Genomic DNA, 9,838 nt, shown 5'->3' on the forward strand with positions numbered 1-9,838 from the left:
TGACCCTCCACCCCTGCCTTGGAGAGGTCCCTGCGCAGTCAGCCTGACCCCTGAGGGCACCTGCGTGGGAGACCCTAGTCTGGCGCACTATCCGTTTTACAAGAGGGGAAACTGAGGAACACACAGGACAATGAGCAGGTTCCCCAGGCTACTCAATCATACTGGCACACGTGCCAAGTGGTTTGGGAGATTAGAGGCCTTGTGGAGACGTGGGGAAGGCGCCAGACACATGGGGCTGGGGAAGGGGCAGGGAGAACTGGGTCCTAAGTTTGGCTCTGTGACCAGTAACCTGTGCTGAGGGGTGGGTGCTGGGCACAGCAGGTAAGACACCGTCTCAGGTCACAGGTCCCTGCCACCCCTAGGGGCACCTGCACGAGTTCCTGGATGCTGGTTTTGACCTGACTCAGTCCTGGCTTTGTGGTGCATTTGTGCAGTGAACCAGTGGATGGAAAAGTCTCCCTTTCTCTGACTTTAAAATACATAATATAGATACAGAATTTTAAAAAAGGATTTCTATATATTTTATTTGAAAGGTAGATATACGGACAGAGAGAGAGGTCTTCCATCCACTGGTTCGCACCCCCAGATGGTTACAGCAGCCAGAGCTGAGCCAGGAGCTTCCTCTGGGTCTCCCACGCAGGTGCAGGGTCCCAAGGCTTTGGGCCGTCCTCTCTGCTTTCCCAGGCCACAGGCAGAGAGCTGGATGAGAAATGGAGCAGCCGGGACACAAACTGGCACCCATATGGGATGTCGGGCCTGGCAGAAAGAGGAAATTGGAACGCTTACCTGTCGCTGATGGAATGTAAAATGGGGCCACCGCTGTGGAAAGCAGTATGGAGGTGATTTAAAAAGGCAGAATGAGCAGTTGAATGGCAGCCACACTCCTGCCAGGTGTTGCTACAAAAGGATGAGAGTGTATTCCAGGGCTGGGAGTCGGGCCAAGCTCTCACTGAGCCCAGCCTCCTGCGGCTGCGCGCCCGGTCAGGCCGTGGTGCGCGCTCCGGCCATCATCCCTGCACCTGCTTGAGAACTCTAGATTACGGTCCTGCAACCTTGCAACCCCAGCTGTTATGGCGATCTGAGGAGTGAGCCTCTCCTCAACAGAACAAGCCCTTACCAAACTGTGGGCATAGATTTTCACCGCGGCATCAGCCCAGAGAGTGGGAGAATCACAGGGTTTGTTTGTTAGCAGGGAACGTGCAAGTGGCTCGTCTATACAGGGGACACTGCTCAGCCGTGAACCGAAGGGAGGCCAGCCAGCTGCCGCCTCTCAGGAGAGAGGAGCTCGGGGCCGGCATGGCTCAGCAAGTGAAACAGTGTTCCATGTCAGAACACTGGCCCAAGTCTTGGTACTCCTCTTCAGATCCAGTTTCCTGCTACTGTGTCTGGAAAGCAGCAGAGGATGGCCCAGGGGGCCCAGATTGAGTAGCTGGACTCTGGCTTCAGCCCTGCCCAGCCCTGACTACTGCAGCCATTTGAAAACTGAGCAGAAGACTACTTCTCTCTCTCTGTGTTACTCTGCCTTTCTTTTTTCTTTTAAGATTTATTTGTATTGGAAAGGTAGATTTACAGAGAGACGTAGAGACGGAGAGAAGCATTTCCCATCTGCTGGTTCACTCCCCAAATGGCCTCAACAGCTGAAGCTGATCCGATCCAAAGCCAGGAGCCAGGAGCCTCTTCAGATCTCCCTCATGGGTGCAGAAGGCCTTAGGCCATCCTGTGCTGCTTTCTCAGGCCACAAGCAGGGAGCTGGATGGGAAGTGGAGCAGCCAGGACTGGAACCGGCGCCGATATGGGATCCTGGTGCATGCAAGTATGGATTTAGCCACTGAGCTATTGTGCCAGGCTGGGTACTCTGCCTTTCGAGCAAATAAATACAAATGTCACAGAGAGAGAGATGCAGGAAACACATGTTGAGCGCTTCCATCCACAGGAACTGTCCACAATGGGAGGCCCACAGCGACAGAGACCGAGGATACTGAGGAATGGGTGTCAGGGATAGGGGCTTTCTCTCCCGGTGGATGAGAATACTCCAGACTGTGAGCTGTGATCACCACCAACTCCAAATATACAGAACTCTGAGAGCTGGATGCTCCCAGACCACGTAGCAAGTGCGTGGCGTGTGGACCAGCGGGTTGCATGCGTGGGGGGAGGGGAGAAGCCTAGTGGAGAGCAGGGGAAGGACAGCCCAGGCTGCAAAAGTTGCTTTCAAACCTCCATCAATGACCCTGTTGTAATGGGTGATGCCATCGAGGGAGCCGCGAGAGGCTGGGTCCAACCACCTGCCCACTGGCTGCGGGAGGAGACGAGAACTCTATCTCTTTCCACCAGGTTAATTTTATTGTCTCGTGGATCTGCTGCTTCCAAGTACACTCAGAAATGCTCTGTCTCCAGGAAGCGGTGCAAGCTGTCTCAAGCCCGTGGTCCCTGTACCCACACGGGGACTTGGAGAAAGGGAGATGCAACCCAGGTGCTGGACGCGGGCACCAGCTTCCCCCAGGAGGGGCCCTGAGCATAGCCTGGCTCCTGGAGCCCAGCTAGCCTGCGAGGTGGTCGCACCGTCCCAGACTCCAGCCCCGGACCACCCCATGTCTCACAGTGACCGACTTCTGTACGCTGCATGGCAGCAAGCACCCCTTTGGGAGCCTCTGCTCAGGAAGGAAAACCACAGGCCTGGTTTCTGCTAAGTGGACAGGTGACAGAACAGGGCTGAGCCCAGCGTGTTGCTGGACAGGGCCAGCACGGTGGCTCAGCTGGCTAATCCTCTGCCTGCAGTGCCAGCATCCCATATGGGTGCCAGTTTGAGATGGCCGCTCCACCTCCCATCCTCTGGAAAAGCAGTGAGTGGAAGGGGAGACATGTGGTGCAGGGCCTGCCTGCCCTTCAGCCCATAGGGTTGGTGATGTAGGTCACGGGTTAAACCTCCGTGTGCAGTGCCAGCACTCCTTGAGTCCCAGATGTTCTACTTCTGATCCAGCTTCATGCTGATGGCTGGGAAAGCAGCAGAGGAATGCTTAAGTGCTTGGGCCCTGCCACGTGGGAGACCAGAGGAAGCTCCTGGCTCCCAGCGTTGGATTAGTTTAGCTCTGGCTATTGCGGCCCTTTAGGACATAAACCAGAAGATGGACGTTTTCCATCTCTCCTTCTCTGTAAATTTGCCTCTGAAATAAAAATAAATCTTAAAAAAAAAAAAAGATTCTCTGTGTTGCTCTGTTTTTTCAGATAAGTACATTTTCAAAAATCTGATAAACTTTTTAAAAAATGAATGGGCTGAGCCTGGCGCAATAGCCTAGTGGCTAAAGTCCTTGCATTGTATGTGCTGGGATCCCATACGGGCGCCAGTTCATGTCCTGGCTGCTCTGCTTCCCTGCCAGCTGCCCCCATCCGGCTTCCTGCCTGGGAAAGCAGTAGAAGATGATGCGGCAGTACAGCCTTGGGGCCCCGAACTTGCATGGGAGACCCAGAGGGCTCCTGGCTTCAGATGAGCTCAGCTCGAGCCATTGTGGCCACTTGGGGAGCGAAAGATCTCTCTCTCTCTCTGTCTCTCCTTCTTTCATAGCTGGGCTGTTGCCCAGAGAGAGGCACCAGCTCCCATCGGACCTGAGAGCTGAACGCACCGAGTCCCACAGTGCTTCGCACGTTTGTGCTCATAGCAGCCCTGGCCCAGCAGGCAGGCGCGGGCGCCGCAGGAGTGCACACCGTGATACATTTGTGCCTTAGGCCCCGCCTGAACAAACGGTGCTACTATGAACCTGAGGGAAAGGAGTCCGTCTCAGGAGGAAGGAAGCTGCGTGCCAGGCAAACGGCATCGGCCAGAGTTGTTCTCAGAGACAGGAAGTAGATTCTGGATACTAGGGTTTGGAGGGAGATGATGGGGGCATTTGTGCTTCGTGGAACAAGTTGAAAGTGACCTCCAGAAAGGCGAGTCCACGGCCTTGACCCTGTTTTGCAGGTGCGCCTCAGGACCTGGAGCTTGGACCCTCTGGGGCTGTGCTGGAGGAGCCGAGGTGTGTGGTCAGAGCTCCACGGTTGCCTGCTGGGTGTGTGTGCTGGCCTCCGGGGATTTGAGGGCGAGAAATGATAGCACCCGCTCTGCAGGGGCTCACAGCCTGGAGGAGGCAGGCAGCCACAGCTGGGATGGAGGGAGGAGGGCGCAGGCAGCCACAGCTGGGATGGGGTGAGGAGGGCGCAGGCAGCCACAGCTGGGATGGAGGGCGCAGGCAGGCAGCCACAGCTGGGATGGGGTGAGGAGGGAGCAGGCAAGCAGCCACAGCTGGGATGGGGTGAGGAGGGCGCAGGCAGCCACAGCTGGGATGGAGGGCGCAGGCAGGCAGCCACAGCTGGGATGGGGTGAGGAGGGAGCAGGCAGGCAGCCACAGCTGGGATGGGGTGAGGAGGGAGGAGGCAGGCAGCCACAGCTGGGATGGGGTGAGGAGGGCGCAGGCAGCCACAGCTGGGATGGAGGGAGCAGGCAGGCAGCCACAGCTGGGATGGAGGGCGCAGGCAGGCAGCCACAGCTGGGATGGGGTGAGGAGGCAGGCAGCCACAGCTGGGATGGGGTGAGGAGGGAGCAGGCAGGCAGCCACAGCTGGGATGGGGTGAGGAGGGAGGAGGCAGGCAGCCACAGCTGGGATGGTGGTGGTGTGGGGGTGTGTGGGGGGGAGGCAGGCAGCCACAGCTGGGACGGGGACGAGAGAGGTGGCTGTGGCAGGGGGACGGTGGGGTCATCTGGCTGCGGAGGGCCTCGCCTCCCACCCTAGGCTGGGGTGTGTTTGGTGGCCCATGGGGAGCCAGGAAAGGGGTTCTGGCAGGAGAGTGGGCCGATGGGCTTCGTCTTCTGGAACAGTCATTTGGCCTGCAGTGCGGACGGTGGAGGTGAGGAGGAGAGCGAACAAGTGTCCGGGGGTGCGCCGTGGCTGGCCTGGCCTCTGTCTACCCTTGTCTCGCGGCTGACTGTGACCCCCTCTCCCACCAGACCTCTCCGGGGAAGCGCCAACTCCCTTCTGCGCACGCCCGCAGCACAGAACACAGCTTGAGCTCGCGTGTCATGGGCTGCCCACCAGATACCAGCCGGTTCCAACTTGCTGTGTCCTTTGAGGTCCACCAGAGGGCGCGCAGCGCCTCCGGCCGCCCTGCTGCACGCGTCAATGTGACCCTGTGCTTCTGCTCGGACACTCGCATGCTGGGAGCTCAAGCGAGAGCTTCCTGGGACGGGTCGCACACGTTGTTACTCGTGCTGGCTTCCTGGGACGCTTTCCATGAAGCACGCACACGTCAGCCTGCGTGAAGACGTTCTGAACACAGAGGAGGAACACAGCTCAGGAACGAGCTGGTGATTGTAACTCAGGACGCTGGACTGAAAAACCTGCAGCTCATCCTCAATAAAGAGAACTCCGCCCCCGCTGCTTCGCTCTGCAAGTAGCCACAAAGGCCAAGTCTGGGCCGAAGCCAGGAGTCGGGAGCTTTTTCCGGGTCTCCCACGTGGGTGCAGGGGCCCAAGCACCCAGGCTGTCCTCACTGCCTTCCCAGGTGCACTGGCAGGGAGCTGGACGGGAAGTAGAGCAATCGGGATTCGAGCCAGCTTAACCCATCAGGCTACCAGGGTTAAAAGAGGAGAGTGAGTGTGGGCGGGCTACTTGACAGCGAGCAAGGGTCCCGGTGGGGCTGCTGTGCCAGGGAGGTGTCTTCAGACCAGGACCCTGGCTGCGAGGCTGGGGCCTGAGTTTCGAGCGAAGCTCAGGCAGAACTGAGTCCCCTTTAAGAGGATGTGGCCATGCGGGCTCCATTCTCTTGCGTGGATTTGTCCACACTGGGGGTCATGAGTCAGGGGTCAGTTCCAGACAGACCTCCGCTCCTGGATGCTTCCTAAGCTTCACGGTGCCTGGGCTTGTCCAGGGATGTGGCAGGGATCTCTGCCAGCAAGACAGCCCTTGCCTTGGGACCCCTTGGCCTCCAGCTCCAAGAGCGGAGAGCTCTGTTCTCTGCAAACAACCCAGTCTGTGGCATTGGGTCACAGCGCCAGAGGGCGGACACAGGCTCCTGCTGCAGCCGGAGCCCTCACTGCAGAACCGCCCAGAGCAGGCTTTCGCTGGTGTTGGTCTCAGCATCGAGCAGGCAAGATGGAGGACCCTCGTGCCATGACCTCTGACTCCCTGGCTCTGACGTAAGTGACTCCTTTCTGGCGCTGCCAGCTCTCAGGCGAACTGGCAGGTGCAGGATGGGCTGGGTAGGGCGGGAAGCCCAGCCAATCATCTTGGTCAACAGCAGCTGTTTGTAATTTTTAAGAAGCATTTTATAAAACATGTATTTGAAAGGCAGCTCCACCTGCTGTTTCACTGCCCAGATGCCCGCAGCTGGACCAGGTGGACACAGGAGCCTGGGCTTTGTCTAGGCTGGGCGGGATCCTCCAGGGAATAGCTGTCATGGGCAGTTGGAGCCCCTTTTCCTCTGCATGCTCTGTCTCTCCGTGTGGTCCTGCAGAGCCCCGGGCACTGTGCGGACTGCCATAGGCTCGCTCCATCTTCCCTGCCCTCCTGATGGCTGTTAGGAGCAGAGGGCTCGCGCTGGGCAGTTTGCCCCTGCCCCCAGATCCATGCCTGCTTGGAATTGCAGAAAGCAATGGCAGGGCATTCTCTGCTCGCCTTGCAGTCGCTGGAATGGACTGCCCCACGTAGAGAACAAGGGAGGAGACACACAGGCACGACACGTCCAGGGAAGATGGAATCTAAGAATCACTGAGAGATGGCCGGAGCTTACGCAGGACCTAGCACAGAGGGAGGAGGAGGCTTGGCAGGGAGGAGCTTGAGGCGGTGGTGGCTGCCCCAAGACGGGCGTTGCCTCACCGCACAGACGGCGTGACTCAGCTGTGCTCAGAAGGGGTCCAACTCCGGCCTGGCTTCCTTTGCTGGACGTCTTGCCTGGCTGAGATTCTAAAGAGAGGAAGAGGATGGAGGGCCAGGGTGGGGGTTGGAGGCATCAGAGAGAAACCTTGAGGCTGCTGCTTTGCTTTTTTTTTTTTTTTTTGTATTTTACTTGACAGTCAGTAAGACGGTCACAATGGCCAGAGCCGAGCTGATCTGAAGCTGGGAGCCAGGAGCTTCTTCCAGGTCTCCCACATGTGTGCAGGGACCCAAGCACTTGGACCATTTTCTGTTGCTTTCCTAGGTCATTTATAGGAACTTGAATCAGAAGTGGAGCAGCCAGGACTCGAACTGGAGCCCACAGAGGATGCTGGCACTGAGGGTGAAGGATTAGCATGATACACCATCGCACTAGCCCCTGCTCCTTTGCTTTGATGTGGCCACGTTGGGGTTTGTCAGGGGACGTCATTGCCTGACCTTGCTTTGAGGGGGACGTTGTTCATGCCCTGAGTCAGGATGAGGTCCCACTGTGTTAGAGTGGACCCTTACTCTCAGGCAGTTGTCGTCCTCATGAGGCGGGATGGAGGCCGTGGGATGTGGAGGAGGCTGTGAGCAGGGAGCTGCTGGGCACAGGGAGAGCTGAGGAGGGGGCTCCACCCAGAGGGGTTCTGGGCTCGGCTGTGGCAGGGATAGCTGGTGAGGAAGGCAGGTGGGCAGCGCGCTGGTTCACTACGAGGCTCCAGCTCTGCGCATGCTGGGGCCCCACGCCAGTGCCAGCGCTGCCACTGGAGCTGACTGGCTTCAGGCCAGTTCGGTCACGTCTGCTAGCCTCACAATCCTGTCAGTCCAGGAGCCTGAGTGTCCCCCAGGGTTGCAGTAGCTGCATGGGTCAGGCTGAAGTCTGGAGCCAGCATCTTTCCTGGGGTCTCCCACGTGGGATGCAGCGGCCTAAGCACTTGGACCGTCCTCTACTGCTTTCTCACGTGCATCGGCAAGGAGCTGGGTGCGAAGTGGAGCAGCCAGGACTGAAACTGGCATCCTGATGGGGTGCCCCGCTGCAGACTAACCTGTCAGGTGCAGTGTTGCACCCCTGTCTTGTTCTTGTAAGGACTGGTCCTGCAGGCCTGGCATTCCACCCGTAGGACCTCATTAGCCTGGGGCTCAGGGCGTCACCCTGTGGTTCTGGTGGGGGTGGACACCCCTTGGCGAGGGACAGGCCCTGTCCAGTTGCAGACTTGCTTACAGCCCTGGGCACTTCCCTCCCCCTCCCTCCCCGGAGAAGCCTCCTTCTGCTTCTGCTCTCAGAGGAGTTGTCTGCTCTGTCTTGCAAGGCTGGCGTAGTGCAGGATGCAGCCATATGTGCCCAGCATCCTCTGTGCCCTCAGGCCTTACCCATCACAGCTCTCTGCTGGAGTCTCCTCCCCCCAACAGGCAGGGACAGTAGGGGCAGAGGCTGGACTCTGAGGACAGCCCAGCACTCAGCAAGCTGGGGGATGTGTGAGCAGCTGAGTGGAGGCAATGCCACCTCATAAGCTTCCTGGGTGCCCGAATGCGCATGGCCATCTGCCTGGGCAGGCCCACCCTGCAGAGTGTGAGGTAGCTAGGCCCATTTGGGGACTTTCGAGTGCTGATGCTGCCATCTGCTGACCAGAAGGAAAACTGCCACGCAGCGCTGCTGCAGATTCAAGCGACCCTGAGGACTGGAGACTTGGGGGCTTGGAGCTGGAACATGAGTCACGGGTCAGAGCTGCACCTGCCGTCCTTCCCTGTGTCTGCAGGCTGAGGGAGAGCGCTCTACCGCGGTGCCGGGACTCGGGCGGGCCCAGAACAGCAAGGCTGTTGATTACAAAGCAATACACGTGCACTGAGGCATGGGGGGGAAGGGTGTGTCTGCAGACTCGCAGCTGCGCACAGAGCAGGATGCCCCGGGGGAACCAACCCATGAGGGCTGGCTTCCCTCTCCCTGGGTGCTGAAGGGGTGTGCCGAGGCTAGCCCACGCCTGTCTTCAGGACAGTATGTATGAACTAGTTGGGGGTGTGCTGAGGCTAGCCCCCACAGCCCCATGAGCACCACCCGGGCCAGGGAAGCATCGGCATCACCGTCATTTCTGGGTGGAGGAATCCAGCTTCCTTTTTGCTTTGCTGTTTTCTTATGTTCCTGTGCTGTCTGTGCGTGGCAGCTGACTGTGCTTGGGGAGGGGTGCAGCTGCCCCTGCGGAGGCGCCAAGGCCAGGGAGGAGGTTTCCCCGGTTGGGTGGGGAGGTGTGGCAAGGCTCCCCCATGGTACGGCAAACCAAGGGACTGCAGGTCCTGGCGGGCCATGGGAGGTCAACACCAGGGCAGTGCCATGTTCCAAGTTCAGCCCAGGTGCTCACGCTGGGTAGCTGCAGGTCCCTAAACCCACCTTGCTGTGCCCGCTCCCCAGCCAAGCCAGGACATGACCCCGACATCACCGCTGCCCAGCCTCACGCTGGCTTTGGGGCTGGAGGCAGGGCTGTGAAGGCCCCACGGCCAGTGGCACTGCCATGCTGCCTCACCCGCCGTCTCCCAGCAGTGCCGCACGGTGGCGCTGCCGTGCTGCCTCACCCGCCGTCTCCCAGCAGTGCCGCACGGTTGCGCTGCCACGCTGCCTCACCCACCATCTCCCAGCAGTGCTGCACAGTGTCGCACGGTGGCACTGCCTCACCCGCTGTCTCCCAGCAGTGTTGCACGGTGGCGCTGCCGTGCTGCCTCACCCGCTGTCTCCCAGCAGTGCCGCACGGTGGCGCTGCCATGCTGCCTCACCCACCATCTCCCAGCAGTGCCGCACGGTGGCGCTGCCTCACCCGCTGTCTCCCAGCAGTGTCGCACGGTGGCACTGCCATGCTGCCTCACCCACCGTCTCCCAGCAGTGCCGCACGGTGGTGCTGCCATGCTGCCTCACCCACTGTCTCCCAGCAGTGCTGCACGGTGACGCTGCCTCACCCACCATCTCCCAG

This window comes from Ochotona curzoniae, unplaced genomic scaffold (genome assembly GCF_017591425.1).
Source record: "Ochotona curzoniae isolate NIBS_2020 unplaced genomic scaffold, NIBS_Ocur_1.0 scaffold_4505, whole genome shotgun sequence".
Classification (NCBI taxonomy): Eukaryota; Metazoa; Chordata; class Mammalia; order Lagomorpha; family Ochotonidae; genus Ochotona; species Ochotona curzoniae.